This window comes from Marmota flaviventris, chromosome 6 (assembly GCF_047511675.1).
Source record: "Marmota flaviventris isolate mMarFla1 chromosome 6, mMarFla1.hap1, whole genome shotgun sequence".
Classification (NCBI taxonomy): domain Eukaryota; kingdom Metazoa; phylum Chordata; class Mammalia; order Rodentia; family Sciuridae; genus Marmota; species Marmota flaviventris.
Window position 1 is genome coordinate 62,280,024 of NC_092503.1, and position 21,498 is coordinate 62,301,521.

A 21,498-nucleotide genomic window follows, 5' to 3' on the forward strand; every position below is an offset into this window, starting at 1 on the left:
AAATCAATCAGATGAAGAGACATTGCACTTTGAGCACTGAGCATTAATACAACCTCATTTATATTCACAGACTGTTAAAGAAGGTGTGTTGGTGAATGGAAGCTGTGTAACTGTTTTCTTTTTCCTTTTCAGGAACAATGTTAAAACAGAAATGGTTACATTTCTTCCTGTCTAGATGCACAGAAATCCTTTGGTAAGTGGCAAATTTTGCAGGGTATGCTCTAGTCTCGAAGGGGAGGCAATTATAGAAAAGAAATGTGAAAAGATTTATAGCTGATGATCTCCGAGGACTTGAATTGTAAGTGTGCTTCATATATATTTTGGATATAATTCCCTACCTTTGTCTAACCTGAATGTTAATAGGAAAAAGCTTAAATTTGTACGCCTTTCCACTGCCTAAGGTTGAGGTTTTGTTAAGATTTTTGTAACATTTTAATCTAGTATATGCCTTAAAACATTTTTGAATTATTTTCTTCTTTGATAGCTAATTATTAATTGGGCTGTGATGATATATATTTTATTTCTGACTGCACTGCCTGGATTTCTCAAATACATTTGACATACCTAGATAATGAGTGTGCAGTATTTCCATCGTTGAGGGCCAGGAGACACCTCATTACTTGTCTGGATCACTTTGGACTTAAAGTTTCTAATTTTTAAGGTATTGGTTTATTGTTGCCTCTAATTTCATTTTCAATTATAAAGCTCCCTGAGACCTTGCCAGAGAGGGCTGTGTGAATTTATTATATTGTTCTCATTACTGGTCATACATTATCCATGCAGTATTAATGGGAAAACCAGGAGAGATAAGGTAAGATTTTAAAGCAAGAGACTCATTTACGAGAACCGAACCTTACAGCCTTTTCTTTTCCTCTTTTTTTTTTTTTTTTCAGTTTCATCATTTATCTGCCTCTGCCTTGTTCAGTTAGCTTGTTAACAGTATAGTTTCTATAGCAACACCTATTGGTTGTTGTGATAATGAAAGCCACAGCAAGATCTCCTGCAGAGAAATCCTTGCTGCTGACAAGATCAACTCATATTTTCTTTGTCTGATGTTTTCTATTTCTTCTTGGAATGACCCTTTAGTAGAATATAAAAGATATCTACTAATTACCTGTGAAATAAACAGCTGAAGTCAGGCAGCCCTGACAGCACATCAGAGGTTAGCTTTATTCCAGTGATGGTGAGATACTGCCTGAAAGAACCAGCCAATTTCTTTAGCTATAAATTTTACCACCCAGCACTGTTATCATGAAATAAAATGAAGGTCAGTCCACTTCTTCCAATTTGAGTTAAAAGGTTTTATTTAGAGAAAATTTCCAATGTACTCAGGTTTTAGGACTTCATCAAAATAGCAAATGGAAATACCTGATGTTATTTTTTTGACACATGATAATATATTAAAATTAAAATAAAATAGTAGATAAAATAAAATATTGAGTGTAACTTCTGATAAGATAGATTTGTTGACCTTTTGGGAAACTGCTCAGACTAAATCTTCTCTTTTGTCTCTATTTATTAGATGCAAACTTTTCTATCTAATGTTCCCTTTCTGAATTATTCAAATAATACCACTTATCACCCAATGGCTTTATGTGATATATTTATTTCTTGCTAACTTAAAATGGGAAGAATATTAAAATTAAGGGTTTACTTAATTGCAAAATTACACTTTATACATTATTTACTAAAATTAAAGAATTATGTCTTGAAATATTGGTTAATATTCCCAGGTCCTTATTGATGTCAGAATCTCTGGTTTTATTTCTTATTTTAGTTTCTTTCAGGATCTTCTTGATTTCTTTGTAATTTCATCTATAAATTTTGTTTTAATGATGTCTTCCTTCTCATGGATAGCACCTGAAAAATGGCATGAAGTTGGACCCTTGAAAATCTACATTAATTTTTTTCCAGTCTCAAACCATCTATTCCACGAATTTAAATTATTTTCTTTTTTAAAAGTGAATCTATCTTCCAATAATTTAAACATTAAATAACATTTAAAGTCTTAATGCCTAGGAATCAAAAGCAATATCAGATGATACCACACTTTTCAATTTTAGTTGTCAACATTGAATATGTATGCAAAATAATTAAATTAAGATTTAGAAATTAAATTAAAATTTAGATGACAAGAGCCAGAAATTTTGTGTTTCTTTTCAATTTCTTTCAAATATTTGTATTTAAGGGAGGTTCTAATGTCTGTCAAGCAAACTGCCACCATTTCCCAAAACTGTCATCTCATTAAAATACATTCATCACACATACCAAAATATGTGTGATATTTGCTTCTGAGCAATGGAATTAAGGAAAATTTTTCTTTTCTTTTTGGTAATGGGGATTGAACCCATGGATGCTTTGCCATTGAGCCACATCTGCAGTTCTTTTTAGTTTATTTTTTTTTCCTTGGGGCGGGGGCATGGGTTCTCATGAAGTTACTGAGTTTGGCTGAACTTGAGATCCTACTACTGCCTAACCCTTCTTAGTCACTGGGATTATAGGTGTGCTCCACAGCACCCAGTTTGTTTTCTTCTTAATGTGTTTCTGTAGTTTTCCAAAATTTACTTATTACCAGTATCTTATTTTTATAATAAGAAAAAAAAAAGGAATAACTTCTTGTTAAAGTTAACTGTGACAAAGGCCTTCCTACTAGGCTTCATAAATTCTGGTCAGTCTTGGATGTCATTTCATCCTGACAAATATGTAAATCTTATCTCTAGGACTTAAGTAATGATGCTAGACATGATAAGGACCTTGTCATTTTAATCTCAGTGAAATATACCTTGAACCCTACATATCCCTCATTTAAGGTACAAGGATACCCAGATTCAAATCCCATAGTCTAGCAGGTATCTGAAAAGCATTTCACCACACACTCCTTGAGTTATGTCTATTATTCTGATGCATCAGGCTCTCTCTAGAGTACTTGATAATTCATGTTCCTCATCAAAGCCTTCACATGCAGGTGTCTCTTGGGGCTCAAATGATCCTTTTATCAGCTAATATTTGCTCCAACTCCATAATCTTGAAATTAATACTTCAATGACCCCCTTTCCCTCTTCCATAGCTATTAAAGCTTTTCTCTACCTATACTAGGTCTTCAGTTATTTGATTCCTCCAACTTTACGGTCACCAGGTTTTTCCTGCAGCCCCCTTGTCTATAGGTCACAGTCAGGGGTTTCAGCTTTCCTCCTTCCCATCTTGATTTGCTCACCCACTGGCCACTGTCCTGGTGCAGTGCCGAGCTCAGTTACCACCAGTGAATTTCCTTTGTCTTCTTTCTAGTATATGCACATTTTCTGATCTTAAAAAATAAAATAAAAACCAACCACCACTATCAACAACAACAACAAAAACTTTGTGGACAGTTGTGTGTTTATCCACTTTCCAAATTATTCTTTCCTTTCTTGTCAAGTTCTGATGAGTGATGCAAACCCTCTGCCGTCTTCTTCAGTACCATTTAAGTTTCTCACTGACTGTGTAGTAAATCTCTTCCTCCGTTATTCTTTTAAAATGGGTCTCTTAAAAATCACCAGTATTTTGACAAGCTGTCTCTCCTTCCCATGTTCCTGGGGATTTCTGTAACATGAACTTGTGTAGTCAATTCTCTTTCTAGAGCTCACCTTCCTTGACTTTCATAAACACAGTTGCTTTCTGTATCTGAGACTGAGCTTAAAGAACTGCTCGTGGCTCTCTTATTCTCCACCAAGCCTCCAAGCTAGGTTTCTGTCTTTGACTCATGCTTTTTCCACTGGGGAACATGCTAATTTTTGAAAATATAATCCCCATACAGATAGCCCTTTTACAGTTCTAACCTTTACATTCTCTTTTACAATTCAATATTTCAGCTCACATCAGGCAAAAATTCAAGAAAGAACCCTATTATTTCTATGAGTACTATTTTTGATGTTTTATTCTCCAAAGCCACATCACATCTGGTTCTCAGTAGGGCCAGTGGTGCTGGGCAGGTGAGGCATGATGGTGGGGATCAGAGAGCCTGATGGAACTAAATATGGAGCCCAGCTCCTCCCCAGAGAGGCTTACCAAGGGCACAGTAGGTGGGAATGTCTCTCTGGGTACAGGTAGGAAGGATGTGTAGTTTTGGTGTAGAATTTAGAAGCAATAACAGAAATGACTAAAAGTTGGTATGCTTTTTGTTTTCACCATGTTCCAGCAATTCTAAACAAAGGCTATGATAAGCTCTTCTTCCTCAAAACATTGCTTTGGTTGATCTACTTTCTGAACAACTGCTGTGATCCCTGTTGAGTTTTAGCTATATATGTAGTCTTTGAATTGGGACATTTTAATTACTTATCTTTTAATAAACATTGCATTCTATGTGAAGGTTAATGCCAAGGACTTCTCTTTTATAGTTACCCCCAAGACATAAGCACACAGCTATTATATATATTCCTTTCAAAAATGAGTTCAAAGTTGTTCTGAATTTTCTAAGCTCATCTCAAGAGCATTTCTTCATATTCCCACATTTAAATGGAAGATTCAAATTTATTCAGGATAGAAGAAGAAACAGAGCTCAAGTTCTTTTAATTCTGTCATACTAAATGACTCCTTCAGGCTTTTCTTTGTGTTTAAAACTTACAAGTGTAGGACTGGATGTGATTTATGAGTGGTGATAATTTTATTTGGTTAGTGAAAATTTTAGTTCCTACCTTAAATATTTTACTGAATTTTTAAATTTATTCTTTAAAAATTGTTTTAAAATTAAAGAGCAACTAAAATAGTTACTACTAATTATTACATAATTGTTACTAGTCATAATTTTGTTTTATAGAAAAGGTGGTTAGCAGGCCACAATGAATATTTATTACATAGCTTCTCCCTTCTCTGTGTGTGATTTATTTAGCACATATATCTGGCATGAAAGTTTAGTTTTCCTTGATAACCTACGTAGTATAATATAATACCATATACTAAAAACCTACCATACTCATGCAGATTGAATGACAAAAATACAAGGAGTTGAGACTATAGAAGTATCTTGACTCTCCTTGTCCATGATTGAAATTTTCCATACTCACCTCCCAAGTTTATGTTTTGTAATCTGTCATTTAATTCTGATGACATTTTGTGTGTGTGTGTGTGTGTGTGTGTGTACTATAGGAATCAAACCCAGAGCCTCATCATGCATTCTAGGCAAGGGTTCTACCATCCACATCTTCATGCAACAACAAGTCTGTGTGTGTGTGTATGTGTGTGTGTGTGTGCATTCACACATCTGTACTTAAATTTTAATAATACCTATCCATTTAGCCTTATTATTGAGATACAGAGATGGATGATAGATTCATACAATTTCCTTCTTGACATATCTTTAAATATGTGATACCATTTGATATTATTGATCATTTCTTTCTTCTTTCCTTTAACTTATGTGTCACTCCTTTCTTGATTTTTCTGCAACTTTACTGACCAGTCTTTCCTTAGCCCACCCTTCAAATGCAGGATTCCCTAATGCTGTCTTCTGTGTCTTTTCCTTCTTATCTTCTGTGACTTTCAATTAATACCTGTGAGTCCTGGATTCTCAAGTAGGTTTATGCCTTTTACCACCCACGTTGGCTTCAGGTTTATATTTCAGGTAGATATGCCACCCACAACTCAAACTCATCAAGTGCAGAACATATCATCTTCCTCTCTCAAACCTGTGCTTCTTGTTTTTTTTAATTTTGGTAAATGGCAACAGGAATCTTGGAAACCCTGAAAGGTTAAACCTTAAAATCATTTTATTCTTCCCTTTCCATCTCCAAATTCTAACCTTTTTGCCTCCTAAGTAACTCTCCAATCTATTTCTTCCTCTCTACCCCATCCATTGTTTTATTAATTTGGGTCTTCCTGAAAAGTTACTGAATAAATTCTGAAAACTGAACTCCTTTCCTCGCTCCTCAACCCCTCATCTTCAATCCCTCTGGAGAGATTTTTTTTTTTTTCTAAAACATATTGTATGTTACCTCCTTGCCTAAAATCGTCTCTTGGATTCCTAGTGCCTTCATGACAAAATACAGTATTTTGAACATTGAATACATTCTGTCATAATCTAATGCCTCTTCTCATTACTCCAAATATTACCCACATTTTCTTAAATTTATTATTTTCTTCAGCCCTGCTGTATTAGAGTCCCCAGTCCTGGTGATGCTCACTCATAGGTCTCTCATCTCTGCAGTTTTTTTTCTCCCTTTCCTCTCTTCTCCATAACCTCCCTCTTCCTGGCTTGCCTCCTCATGGTTTTTCAGTCTTTTCTGACTGTTCTTTCTCAGCTTTTTCACACTCTCTTTTTCCTCTAATTAACCCCCTCCATGTTGATGCTCTTTAGGCTCAATCCCAGATTCTGTTCTTTCTTTAAGCTCTCTCCCTTGGAGGCCCCCTTCACTCCCATGGCTTTAGGTACTGTCTCTGCGCTGAGGACACCTAAGCTTATGTACAACTAACATCTCTTTGGCACAAGCTACTTGGATGTCTCAGTCTTCTTAAAATTAACCTGTCCAAAGTGGAACCTCTGAAATTCCTCCCTTGTTCTTGCAGAGAGGAACACTGCTCAAGCTTAGGCACAATGGGTACACAGTGAAGAAATAAATGAATACTTGATTATTGTACATTTTAGGTGTGATACTGGAAATATTTCCTAATAACCCTCACTTAAATCATGGATTCAAATGAAGGGTTCTTTCCAGTTTTCTTCCTTTTTTATGTATTCTACAATAACAATCAATTTTCTATAGTAGATTGTTGTTTTAAAAAAAAATCACTTCTGCCCTGGATGATTGTGAGTTCCCGAGAGTAGGCTTGAGCCTTGTTTATCTCTGCATCTTTGCCAGTTCTAGCTTAGCGGGTAGCCAATCACTGTTGCTCAAGAGTCTGAGTGAATGCACCTGGCTATACCTTGCTACTATAGTTGTAGTAGCAAATCCAAACTTCCCAGGAACTCCACCAAGTGGAGCACTTAAATAGAATTGGGAAGAGTTTACAGTGGTCCTTCCTTTTCAAACCATGAAACATCAGATAAGGATGAGACATTTTACTCAACATTAGGTTGAAAATCTTCAGTACCTTGTAGGATCAGCACCTCCTTCTTCAGAGTGCCATCTTGTTTTTTATTCTTTCCTAAACCATGGGTTCTTGGGAAGGCCCTCATTGTATGTGACAACTTGCTCTAAAGTGAAGTAAATTGTTTACCTTTTACTTTGTTGCTGAATCTGGCAGAATTATACACTTAATGTGGAATGATATTTCTTTCCAAAAGTTGTTAGTCTTTCAGACAAATTTCTTCCCTGATTCTTCTATGTTTAACAACATCATAGAAAATAAAAGTATAGGACTGGGGATGTAGCTCAATAGTAGAGTGCTTGGCTAGCATGTATGAGGCCCTGCTTCAATCCCCAATACTAAGAGAGAGAGAGAGAGAGAGAGAGAGAGAGAGAGAGAGAGAGAGAGAGAGAGATATTTAAAAATAGATAAATAAATAAAAGCATAAAGATTAGTCTAACATCAGCTGCATCAGTAAATTGATATTCACACCCAGTCATGAGATGTATGAAATTTTATTTGTTTGTTTTCTTTCTTTCTTTCCAGTGAATTTTATTTCCAATGATTGATTTTTTTTACTTTGATATATCATACATAGATGGGATATAATTTCTCATTTTTCTGAGTATACATATTGTAGGATCACATTGGTCATACAGTCACATACATATATACAGTAATAATGTCTGTTTCATTCTACTATTTTTCTTATCCCCACATCCCCTGCCTTCCCCTTTTCACTTCCCTCTACCTAATCTAAGGTAATATTTTTTTTTGCATTACAATTCTTAATACACATAAATACCACGCTTTTTGTATTTCTGCTTATATATAAAGTATGTTGACATCCAATTCAAGTCTTCATACATGTACTAAAGAAGATCTTTGTAGCCCCTTGAGAGATTTTGGTGGTTCTTTCTTTCTTTTTTTAATTTTTTTTTTAGTTGTAGATGGACACAATATCTTCATTTTTGTTTGTTTATTTTTTTTTAATGTGGTGCTGAGGATCGAACCCAGGGCCCCACATGTGCGAGACAAGCGCTCTACCGCTGAGCCACAACCCTAGCCCCCAAAGATTGATTTTAAACTATAAGTTATTTTCTATGAAAATTGAACTGAACTGAATTTCTTGTTGTTAGCTCCAAATTAAGACTTAAAACCTCTCTCCCTACCAAACCACCCACCAGAAGTATGTTGCATATGATATTTTAAAAATATTTTTAAAAACTCATTTTTATTATCCCAAACCAAGTTTTGCTCTGACAGTTTCTGATGACTCTATGATAATTCAGATGTGAATTTTTTGGTACAATTTATCTTTTTAAAAATTTTTTGTTTTAATTAGTTATAAATGACAATAGAATGTATTTATGCACTTCAATATATCGTACATAGATGGGATATAATTTCTCATTTTTTCAGTGTACATGTTGCAGAATCATATTGGCTATGTAGTCACATATATACTACAGTAAAAATGTCTTTTTTCATTCTTTCTACTCCCACATCCCTTCCCCTCCCCTCCTATCACTTCCCTCTGCCTTATCTATGGTAATGCTATTCTTTCCTAGTGCCTCCTCCCAACTTATTGTGAATTAGCATTGCATATTAGAGAAAAACATTCAGCCTTTGGTTTTTTGGGATTGGCTTATTTCGCTTAGCATGATATTCTCCAACTCCAACCATTTACTGGCAAATGACATAATTTTACTCTTCTTTAAAGCTGAGTAATATTCCATTGAGTATATATACCACATTTTCTCTACCCATTCATCTATTGAGAGACACCTAGGTTGGTTTCATAGTCTAACTATTGTGAATTGAGCTGCTGTAAACATTGTTGTGGCTGTGTCACTATAGTATGCTGAATTTAAGTCCTTTGGGTATAGACCAAGGAATGGGATAGCTGGGTCAAAAGGTGGCTCCATTCCTAATTTTCTGAGGAATCTCCATACTGCTTTCCAGTGTGGCTGCAGCAATTTGCAGTCCTACCAGCAATGTATGAGTGTACCTTTTTCACCACATCCTCGCCATCATTTATTGTTGCCTGTATTCTTGTCTTAGTTAGTTTTGATTTGCATTTCTCTAATTGCTAGATATGTTGAATATTTTTTCATATATTTATTGATCAATTGTATTTCTTATTCTGTGAAATGTCTGTTTAGTTCCTTAGTCCATTTATTGATAGGATTTTTTGGGTTTTTTTTTTTTTTGGTGTTAAGTTCTTTTAGTTCTTTATCTATCCTGGAGATTAATGCTTTATCAGAGGTGCATGTGGTAAAGATTTTCTCCCAATATGTAGGCTCTTTCCTCATGTTATTAATTGTTTCCTTTGCTGAGAAGAAGCCTTTTAATTTGAATCCATCCCATTTATTGATTCTTGATTTTACTTCTTGCACTTTAGGAGTCTTGTCAAGGAAGTCAGGTCCTAGGTTTACATGGTGAAGATTTGGGCCTATTCTTTCTTCTATTGGTACAATTTATTTTTGATACTCATATGAAGTATGTCAGCTTGTCAATTACTACAAAAGAGGGCAACCCAAAGCCTATTTCCTGGTGTCCAGGTCTCTTCCTAGTGGCACGACTGGCCTCCTCTTGGGTAACAGTGTGCCTACCTTCTCTACTTTCTCCTGTGGTAAGCAACATTGGGGAAAGGGCAGTGGGGAAAGCAATGCACGGTTGCAGTGAACTTTTAGACAATTCAGAAATCATACAAAATTCCGTTAGCAGCTTTGAAACAAAACTTTGTTTTTCTAAGAAAAAATATTACTCCCTCTGTTTCTAGAAAAGAAGTGGTAAAATGGTGTTACTGAATCATGAATAAAAAGGAAAAATAGATTTGAGACTTTACTAATTAATGAAATGCTTAATCTCAGTATAGAAATGATCCCATGCTGTGCATTCCACAAAATCCAGACTTGTGGGCTATTTTGGCTCTATTATATATTCAAATTAATTCAGATTTAACTGAGAAATCACTTACTAGTACATGAAAACATGGACTACCCTTTTAACATTTTCAAGTGAGGTTGTCAACTCTGTTTTACCCTATGTGAAATGTATGAGCGCAGATGATTTGGATTGTAAATCATCTATATTCCTGTAATTGATTGGAGCCAAGTAAAATGGAACTTACTGTGAGCAGTCATCTGAGCTCAATAGAATTTGGAGATGGCTTTATGAAATGGAAAATTTTAAGATGGAGATATTAGCACAGATGTGGCAAAACATAAAACAAATAATTTGTCACATGGAGGACATATTGGAGTTGTATTGCCACATTTCAAAAGATTAGGGTGCCTAAGGAAAAAAATCATAAGGGGATAGAACTGTTTGCCTGATATATTCTTTGTATTTTTATATATAAAAATTAAAAAATCTGTAAGCATCCTATCTAAATCTGTAAGCATCCATCCTTAGAGGGGACTCAAATAATATATTATGGTATGTAAATTAGACAGAACATTATGAAGCCTTCCCAAAATGACATTATTGAATGATTATTTAATATTTAGTTAAATTAAAAAAACAGAAAGTAAATTGAAGATATGCTTTGATTTCAGTTGTGTTGAATTATGTATGCTTTTAATTATCAATATTAGGATAATGGGAATGTGACGTTTCCCCTTTTTCTTTCCTTTATTGCAGTAAATATATGATTTGTACATTAAATAAAAATTAGGTGATAGAATAAACAGTGTCATTTCTAATGTAAAAAATATTAAACTATATGACTGTTTTCCATTGCTTCTGGTTCTGCTTCTGTTGAACTTGATTCCTACAAAAGACAATGAGCTTGACTTCAATGATTTTGTTGTTCACCAGATAGTCCCAGGATAACTGCATTTTACTGCTGAAACACCATCTGGACTTTGTTCAAAATCCTCCTTAGCATGAATTGTGGTTGGCTAATGTCTCTCCCTGTATAAACACCATAAATTTTCCACACTCAATAGGGACCTCTATCACTCTGTAATTTAGGTTATTTCAGCCTTTCAAGACACAGCTATGGGAACTTTTCAATATTGCACACTTAGTTACAATTAGTGTGTTATTAAAGGCACATCTCACAGAGATATTTCTTACATGACCAGATTCAGGCATTATATTCCAGATTCTTTCTATTCTCAAAAGTTGGAAATTATTTTATTTTTAAACAATCAAACAAAAAGAAAAAGTAAGTTGGACACACTTTTAGAAGAAGAATAGCAAGGAATTATTTCAGAGTTTTCTCTTGCTTTAACCCAGAGAAGTGTGGAGGTAACTTTGATTTTCACAGGTAACCATCTCAAATTCCTTCACCATAATAGTCTTGCTTCTCCTAATCTGTGGGGGTTTCTGCTTCTTAAGTAGCAAGCAGCTGCAGAAGGTGATAAGAATGTGCTAATAAACACCTCAAGGTGATTCTTCATGTGTGCTAAGGGCAAACACTTTAACCCCAAGAGATGGAGGAGGGATTGACCTTCTGGCCCCTAACTGGAAAAACTGGAAAGAAGACCTCACTTCGAATCTTCAGGAACAGTATGGCTGCCTCTTTATCTCATTTGGCTCAGGAGCCAGCCTCCACCGACCTTTCTCCACTTACCACATTTTTTGACTCATGAATATGAAAAACCACCTTTCACAAGCTCAGTAGGTACAGAGTTAACTTGCTCCCGGGTGTGACAGTGACCTAGCAGCCTATTAGATGTGGGCTGAAGAGTCATTTTGAAAGGAGAAATGAGAAGTTATGCTCTAATTATGTAATAGCTTGTCTAAATCTGAGTTTAAAATAGGGATATTTTTAAAGAAATGTTTATATTCCAAGTAATTATCCCACATTTGGAGCCTCTGGTGGGCCTATTTGGAATCCAGGCTTTGCAGTTTTCATTCCATGACATTCTAGTTAGTAATCCAGGAGGTAACATCACAGATAGAGAGTATTGGATTAATAAAAAGTGTGTGATGAAGAATTGAGATGTGGATGCCTCTATATTATGCCCAATAAAGTGATCCATCCATCTCTGTTCTCTCCAAAATAGGGTGCTCCAGAATAAGACCAACTCAACCATTAAGACCAAGTATCTGTCCGGTGATTGAGAAAGTAGTTGAAAGGAAGAATGTCAAGCCAATAGGTTAAGATTTTAAGTGTGCAACATTTTCCAATAATTTCAAGTTGCACACTTGAAATTATTCTTCCTTTGAAGTTTATGGCCTTTGTATATTCTCAAATGCAGCAGAGCTTATTGTTGGGCAAAGTTAAAAAGAAGAAAATGTTGTAGTTTCAAGCTTTCATACAGATATGAAGTATTTGGGGGATGCAATAAATATCTACTGAATTAAAAAAAAAAGACCAAGTAAAGGAAGGCAGAAGTAGAGAAAAACTAATATTAGTGCCTACTATATAACAGGCGTGAGCTAGGTATTGTTCATGTGCAAATCCTCAGAGCAACCTTGTGAGAAATACCTCATAGTCTCTACCTTCTGGGTGAAGCAACTGTGGCCCGTAACATGATGATATTTGAGATGATATTTGAACTCCATTTGACAACATGACCATTCTACCAAATGCTGTTGTTCATAAAATATCCAAATCTAAAACGATTTTAAGGGTTTTTGAGATCTATAGAGACTTGATTGTAAACAGGGGAGGAACACATGAGATGACTGTGGATTTGAGGGTGGCAGAAAGAAGGATTAGGCCACATGATGTTTTTAGGTATTGGATGTTCACTAGAGAAACGGTAACCACTCATGGAAAGCCTTTAAAAACTCTTCAAAGAACTTTTCCCTTTGTCTGTCCAAATTCACCATTTGTAATGAGACTAGAATTGGCCAGACTAGGCATTTGATAAACTGCCAGGATGAGAACTTGCATTCAGTGGAGCTGAACTTGGAGTAGGGAATTTTGTACCCAGGGCAGAATAAGACCCTGAGAATGGGGAATACAAGACAAGTCGATTCCACAAGAAAACGTCAAAGGTCACACCCTGGGAGACTGTGTGTAAACATCAAGTCCACAGTGCCAAAGGTGGGACTGAGGGCAGGGTCAGAGATCAATAGTTTGAGATCAGATGGGGATGATGGTGAGTGAAGGCGGGACAGGGGCAAGTGGTTGAGGCTGAGACTGGAGGTAAGACTTAGGATGAGCTCTTAGAACAATAATGCAAACCAGTCACCTGTTGTGGGACTAATGAAATGATGAGTTGGACTTAAAGGTATGGCAAAGGAATAGGTGAGCCCTTCCACCCTATTCATGGAAATGCAATTATAGTGGGCAGAACCCAGGCACACCAACTTGTTATCAGCTGACAGGCTGTCAGGATAACACAGGTGTCGAGAAGCAAAAATTATCCTGCAACCTCAAACATGCATAAAAACTGGAATCATTTTTTTTAACTCATATTTTAAAAGTGTCTGTGATGATCCTCAGGTGCATGGCAAAACCTTTCTATCAATTCAGGCAAAATCCCTCTTTCTTCCAGAGTGTTTTTAGGTTCCAGGTAGTGTGATAGTACCCAGACGAGGGGGAAGAGAAGGGCAAGGATACGAATCTGTTGTGGATCCAGACGCCACAACGGCATCTGCTGAGTTATCCTTGATCGTGTCTGTTCTTCATGGTTAGTGCTTCAATTTCTGCTGTGCTGCTTATGGTTCTCAGGCACAAGTTTTCCACAGCTCCAATGGATGTTCACAGAGGGCACGGATTCATTTGCTGCCATTCTGGGGTGTCACAAAACCTGGTGGGGGCAGAGATCTCTGGTCTCAGGTTCAAGAGAATTATTCCCTTGTTGGAAAACTCACCCTGCTCCTTTTATTATCTCCCCAAGTCTTGACCCCCCATTCTACTCTTCCTCTGATGTGCACAGTTGACCCTTTCCAAATCAAATGTGAAGTGTAGGCAAACTCCAACAGAACAGATCAGGATCCCATTTGCCCCTAAGTCCTGCTGCATGGAAATTCTGGCACTGCCTCCTTGGGCACCTCTAATAAGCCCCTTCATTGAATTTCTCTGAGGCATTCCTCCCAATGTCTGTCCTACTGCTTTGATTTTCCTTAGCGACTGGGCAGGATTGCCAAGTATCTAAATGACTAGGTGTGATTCTGACTCCTCCATCAGAAATTATAGCTGAGGTCAGGTCAGACTGACAAGAAGAGAAGTCAATTGGTAGTGGATGACCTCATCTCTGGCTGATATTCTTTCGTAAAAACACTTACAACCTTACATGTTTTAGGAACATTTGATGAATTCTAATAAAATATTCTGCTAACATTCATCTATTAATATACTTTTGTGATAATAATTATGTGAATATTTTAATAACTGATTAAGAATAATTTTCCTCTGGTTTATAGTGTTTTATTTGTATCTTATTCCAACATATTTTGTGGGGTTTGAATGTCATGGAGTTTTCTGCATGAGACTGCTAGTCATTTTAGTTAATTGTGTGATTATAAAATCTAACTTATTCCAGAGATAATTCTATCACATATTTAATGGTAATTGGAACATTCACGGACTTTCTCTTCTTCTACAAATAGAAAATCTCTAGGTACCATGAAATGGAGTTGAATCATACAGGTTGGGTTCAAATCTTGGTAGTGAAAAAAAAATATGTTTGAATTCTTCAAGTCTTTCTTTCTTCCTCTGGAAAATGGGCATAAATTAATCACTTTTATGAAGAATGTACATTACTCTGAATACCTGCCCCAATAACAGATATGGATATGTCTAGTAAAAATCAAGAGCACAATAATAAAGTCAAAAGAGTTTACTAAAGGAAAAAGACCTTTGTGTTATTCAGCTGAGGTTACAGGTGTACCAGAAGTAGTGCAGAAGTCAAAAAAGACCTTGTTTTAAATATTATCTCTTATTTCTCAGCCACTGGCAAGTAGTTTCTTTGAGCCTTACTTATGTCAGTTTTTAAAAAGTTCAGGGCAAGAAAGAGATGTATAATTGAAAGAGTTGTTAAGCCTAAATGAGATAACAAATGAGCATTTTAGCAAGGTGCTTGGTCTTTAGTAAGTGCATAATAAATATTTATTTTTGGTTTTATCCATATTTTTAATTGGTGCACTATAGTCATACATAATGGTGGGATTCATTGTTACATATTCAAACATGCACACAATACCACAAAAATATGGAAAGCTTCATGAATTTGTGTGTCATTTTTGCACAGGGGCCAGGCTAACCTCCTCTGTATTATTTCAATTTTAGCATATGTGCTTCAGAAGCTAGCACTCAATGTTTCTTTTTGAATTGAAACACTAAGATAAATGAAAGTTAATTACTTGAATTACATGAAGATAATGTATTATGACACAACCCATAGTTTGTCCTATGTATATCCAAAGATATAACATTAGAAAATGTTCTTCCATAGAGTAGCTTTTTTCTCATAAATTAATTATAATAATAATTTCATTTACATACAGAGAATCTTCATGGTAATGTATCCTGTGATGACACAAATTTGACTATGACACAATGGTAATTAAGTTCTCTCCTCAACAGCACGCTTATCCTTATCAACTCCTTAATCTTACAAAGATGATACCAAATTTGATATGACAGAATTTTCAGACTGCTTATATCATTCTATGGTGAGGTTTAGGACAATCTTATTGCTGTGGTACTATTATTATCTTTGCTCAAATATGTTAGTAGAATGATGAGTTGTTACTATATTGCAGATGAGGAAACTTAGCAAAGAGATGGTCAATATCTGACCCAAGAAGAGGTCCACCGTGTATATGGGGCCACCTAAGAAAAAATTTGAAATAGTTTGTCTTTAGTGCACTGTTATCCACCCTCCCTCCCTTCCTGTTGAGTAGTATAGAGCACTCATTTCTTGCCTCAGGTTTCAAACTTCCTTCACCCTTTAGCCATATCTGAAACCAATAAAAGGTATGTGGCATATTGAGTGCTTACCCATTGCATTTTTTCCCCTCCATTCCCAACCTTCCTTGGTGTTCAGTTAGGGCCAGGTGACTAGGGCTGACTGATGGAACATGAATGAAAGTGATTGATGTATGATATTTGGGCCACAGCAGTCAAGAGCTGGCCTACTTCCTTTGTTGCTTTCCTGTTCCAGAACTCTTGGAAACCACATCTTGCAATGGCAACATTCAAGATGAAAGATGCATTTCTGAGTTGCAGGGTAGAAAAAAACTATTGTTAAATTGCATTGGAATTTGTGCAAAGAAGAAATGAATCTTTTTGTGCTAAAGCACTGAAATTTCAGGGATCATCTGTTCTAGTTCCTCATGAATAACTTCAAAAGAGAAAAAGCTATTAATTGACACTGTTGTAATTGTGTGCTTGCTTCCCCTCCCCCCCACCACACACACAGTTTTAATTGGTGCTTTGTAGCTGTACATAATGGATTTATTGTTACATATTTTTACATGCACACAATATAACAATATAGTTTGGCCAATATCACTCCTCAGCACTCCCCCACTCCTTACTGCTACTAATCTCCCTTTGATTTTTAGGAGATCCATCTCATTTCTTTTCCTTTTTTATCTCTAACTTATGCTTTTGAGAGAAAACATACAACCCTAGACCTTCTGAGTTTGACTTATTTGGCTTAACATGATGGCCTCTAGTTCCATCCATTTTCCTGTAAATGACATAATTTCATTTTTTAATATATGTGACAATATATGTGTGACAATAGGCTCTATTTTGACATATTATACATACATGGGGTGCAACTCATTACAATTTTGATCCCATTCTTGTGGTTGAACATGATGTGGAGTCACACTGGTCATGTATTCATATGTGAGCACAGAAAATTATGTCTGATTTTACTCTACTATCTTTGGATTCCCACCTCCTTCTCTTCCTTTCATTCCCCTTTGTCTAATCCAATGAACTTCTATGTTTCCCTTCCCTACCCTCCCTTGTTATGGGTTAGCATTCACATATCAGAGAGAACATTCTAACTTTGATTTTTGGGGGACTGACTTATTTATTCCACTTAGCATAATATTCTACAGTTCCATCCATTTACCAGCAAATGCCATAATCCCATTCTTCTTTATAGCTGAGTAATATTCCATTTTCTTTATTTATTTATCTGTTGAAGGGCACCTAGGTTGATTCCAAAGCGTGGCTACTGTAAATTTACTTTTATAAACATGGGTATGCATGTATCATTGTAGTAAGATGACTTTGATTCTTCAGGATAAATACTAAGGAAAGGTATAGCTGTTTTATAGGGTGCTTTCATACCTGATCTTTTGTGGCACCTCTCTAATAATTTCTTTTTTTTTTTTTTTTGAGAGAGAGAGAGAGAGAGAGAGAATTTTTTTAATATTTATTTATAGTTATTGGCGGACACAACATCTTTGTATGTGGTGCTGAGGATCGAACCCCGGGCCGCATGCATGCCAGGCAAGCACATTACCACTTGAGCCACATCCCCAGCCCAATAGTAATTTCTTTTTTTAATATTTATTTTTTAGTTGTAGTTGGACACAATACCTTTATTTTGTTTATTTATTTTTATGTGGTGCTAAGGATTGAACTCAGGGCCTTGCATGTGCTAGGTGAGCACTCTGCTGCTCAGCCACAACCCTACCCCCTACATACCGATTTCCATAGTGGTTGTGTTAATTTACAGTCTCACCAGTAGTGTAAAAGTGATTCCTTTTTTCACATCCTGTCCAGCATTTACTATTATTTGTATTCCTGATGAGTTCTGTTCTGACTGATGTGAGATAAAATCTCAGTATAGTTTTAATTTGCATTTCCCTAGTTGCCAATGATGTTGAACATTTTTTCATGTATTTATTGGCCATTTTTTGTATTTCTATTTTTGAGGAATGTCTGTTTAATTCATTTTCCCATTTAATAATTGAGTTATGTGATTTTTTTGTTGTAAATTTTTTTGAACTTCTTATATTTTCTATATATTAATCCTCTGTAAGAAGAGGAGCTAGCAAAGGTTTTCTTCCATTCTGTAGGTTCTGTCTTTGCATTCCTAATTGTTTCCTTTGCTGTGCAGAAGCTTTTTAATTTGATGCCCTCCCATTCATTAACTCTCGACATTATTTCATGAGCTTTCGGGGTCCTATTGAGAAAGTCATTGCCGGTGACTAAAAGCTCAAGTGTTGACCCTATGTTTTCTTCTAGGAGTTGCATAGTGTTTGCTTTCCTTTTTTGTAAAGGGCACCAGAGTTTGGTTTTGCCAGAATTGCATATAAACGGAATCATATAGCTTAAGTCTTCTGTGTCTCATTTATTGTACTGATCATAATATTAATGGGACTTATCCAAATTTTTGCATGTCTAGTCCTTTTGATTCTTTAATATTAGCCCACTATATGGATATATCACAATTTGTTTATCACATTTACTCACTGTTAGACATTGATTTGTTTTTAGTTTTGCGTTGTTTTAAGTATGTGTGTGTGTATGTGTGTGTGTGTGTATATATATATATATATATATATATATATATATATATATATGGCAGTTGTTTTGAGAATTTGAGTATAATCTGTGTATGTTTTAATTTCTCTTATATAAATTCCTAAGAATAAAATGGTTGGACCACATAGTGGGTTTAGCTTTTGAAGAAATGCCTAAATTTTCCAGAGTGATCAGACCGTTTTCCATTCCCACTAACAGTGTACAAGAGTTCCAGTTGCTCTGCATCTTTGTTTTTTAAATGTTATTTTTATTTTTTGACATTGTCTGACTTATTTTTTTATTTATTTTTTTAAAAAGTTTTAAACTAACTTTTATTGATACATTACAATCATACACAATAGTTATTGTTACATATTTATACATGCTTGTCTTACTTTTAAACTTTAGCCATTCTGTTAAGTGCATAGTGATATCTCATTCTACTGACCAAAGGCGTTGAACATCGTCTCACATATTTGTTATCTACATCTTCTTCCTACATCTCTTCCTTGTGCTCAAAGCTTTTGACCACTAAAAGATCTGACTTTTTGCTATCTTTTTGTTAAATTAAAAACATTTCATATATTCTGAATAGAAATACTTTATCAGCTAGATGATTTAAAAATATCTTCTTCTGGTTGTGGCTTGCCTTTTTATTATCTTAACAAGGCTTTTAAATAGAAAAGTTTGGAATCTATGAAACCCAATTTATTACTTTATTTCTTTTTTGATTTATGCTTTTTGCATCCTCAGACATCTTTATCTAATTCAAAGTCACAAACATTTTGTTCTATTCTTCCTTTGAGAAGTTTTATTATTTTGCTGGTACATTTTGAAATATTTTCATTTGTGAAGTGATTTATATTTACTTTTTCATGTAGATACCAAATCATTCCAGCACCATTGTTGAAATGTTATCTTTTCTCTATCTACCTTAACATTTTTATTTATTAACTATTTGCCATATTGGTCTAGATTTATTTCTGGATCCTCTATACTGTCCCATTGATTCTCATGCTTATCCTTATTTCAATATTATATCACTTTGCTTACTGTAGGAATTCTTGAATTTAGATAGTGGCAGTTCTCCAATCTTGTCAGCCTACCCAAAAGTTACTCTAGGTCCTTTGGATTTCAGTATAAATTACATAATCAGTTTGTCAATTTTTTGGCAAAAACTCATAAGGATTTTGACTGGGAACGCAATGAATCTCTATGCCAATCTTGAGCTTCCAATATGAATCTCAGTATATTTCTCCATTTATTTAATTGACCTCTAGTTTCTTTCAGAAAATGTCTTGTAGGGTTTTTTTTAGGGTGTAGATTTTGCACATATTTAAAAATTATATCCTTTGTGGTTAATATTTTCTGTCACTATTATAATTTTTTTTTCAATTTCCAACTCTTCATTGCTAACATAGAGAATTATAACTGTTTTTTATACTGACCCTGGATTGTATAAACTTATTAAACCCAGTTTTAGTTTCACTTTTTAGAATATTCCATAGGACTTTTACAAACAATAAACTCATCTGAAAAAAATATAAATATACAGCTTTACAGATGGGATTTCAGGTGCAAAAATCCCAGGGGAAACATTGGCAAAGTACTTTGTGGGTATAATTTGTGAAAGTGGATGACAAATTCATCTGTGAATGAAGCTGACTTCAGAGTTTAGGGGGGGAAAGCAAAAGACAAAATAAACAAACAGTTTTTCCCATAGATTTGTGCTCTGAATTCTAACTATAGTGCTTCTCTGCACTTAAGCTTTAAGGTTAATCAGTAGAAGTTGTGATAAAATTTAAATTAAATACAGTTATTGTATGACTCTCAATGGGACTGGAGAATTGGGGTTTGATTAAACTTTTCAGCAAAGTGACTATAGTCATTTTAAAAAGAGGTGCAGAAAAACCATAGTGTTATACTAATTATCAGATTAAGCATAAACGATTAAAATTAATAGGAAACAGATATACAAATATTACTCATCACTCATATTCTCCTTTTAAGAATACCATAAAAATAACTCTATGGTTAAATATTTATTGATAAAGGTTCACCATATTTTCTTCATTTAATTTCTTAATATCATCCAGCTCTCTCCCATTCCTGCCAGCTCTGGCCATTTTATCATGCCTGTGGTTAATTTATATTCTACTGAAGAAATATCTTCCAGAAAAATATGCTTGTCTGGTTAAAAGCTATAGCATATTAAAGACCATAACTCTTTCAAAGTTTCAGAAGGCAGTAAAACCAATGTTTTAAAAATCAGAGAATATGCTTATAATGTTTTTATGGATAATTCATTTTAAAAATAATGCTAATCTTATATCATAGTTACACTGCCTTTTCTCAAATGCACATATAGCTTTACAATGTTCATCACTTTTTAAAATGGTCATTTTTATCCCCCGCCAAAATGTTAATTTCTTCAAAATAGTTTATTTTCCCCTGACACTGCATTCCAGTCTATATGTAAATTGAATCACATTCAGATTAAATTAAAATAACAGTGAATTATGGGGGCTGTTTTCTCACATGAAGTCTTCTCTTAGTTAACCTTTCCACATGAAAGAGAGAATCTGTATCTGGTGTCTACTGAACCTGTTTGACATTCTGGAGATGTCAGCATCCTGAAGAATACATTTTGGCTGGTCTGGGTAATGCTTTTGTTGCATAAAAGAACTAAGCTGGAGAGGGATTTGTGATTTTTCAATTCTAGAAATAGTATGAAGTAAAACCTAATGACCCCACACAGAGTTCAGTGTTTGTGTCATGTTTATTTGGTCAAACAGAAGGTGATTTTTTTTCTGCTATTAATGCTTGGCTTTTCATAGACTCTGGCATAAAGCATTGGCAGAAAGCAGTGTGTCAGGGGCATGTTACATTTCATTAACTGAATGTGGGTAGGCGAGTGAATCCCACTTCTTTTTGAAGTCAAGCACATTTCCTCACCTAAGAACATAACATTTTAATTTGTATTCATTTTCACTCAATAGAAAATTCTATTTCCATCCCATCTCCCTTTTATTTTGCAAATTAGTAAGCAACAA

The 21,498-nt window shown here is 35.0% G+C and overlaps 1 non-coding gene across 1 annotated transcript; it reads right to left on the reverse strand.

The window, feature by feature from the left end:
* Positions 1-15,155: 15,155 nt before the first annotated feature.
* On the reverse strand, positions 15,156-15,262 carry LOC114086988 (U6 spliceosomal RNA). Its single transcript, XR_003581723.1, has one exon. It is a non-coding gene; the product is annotated as a U6 spliceosomal RNA (small nuclear RNA).
* Positions 15,263-21,498: the final 6,236 nt, after the last annotated feature.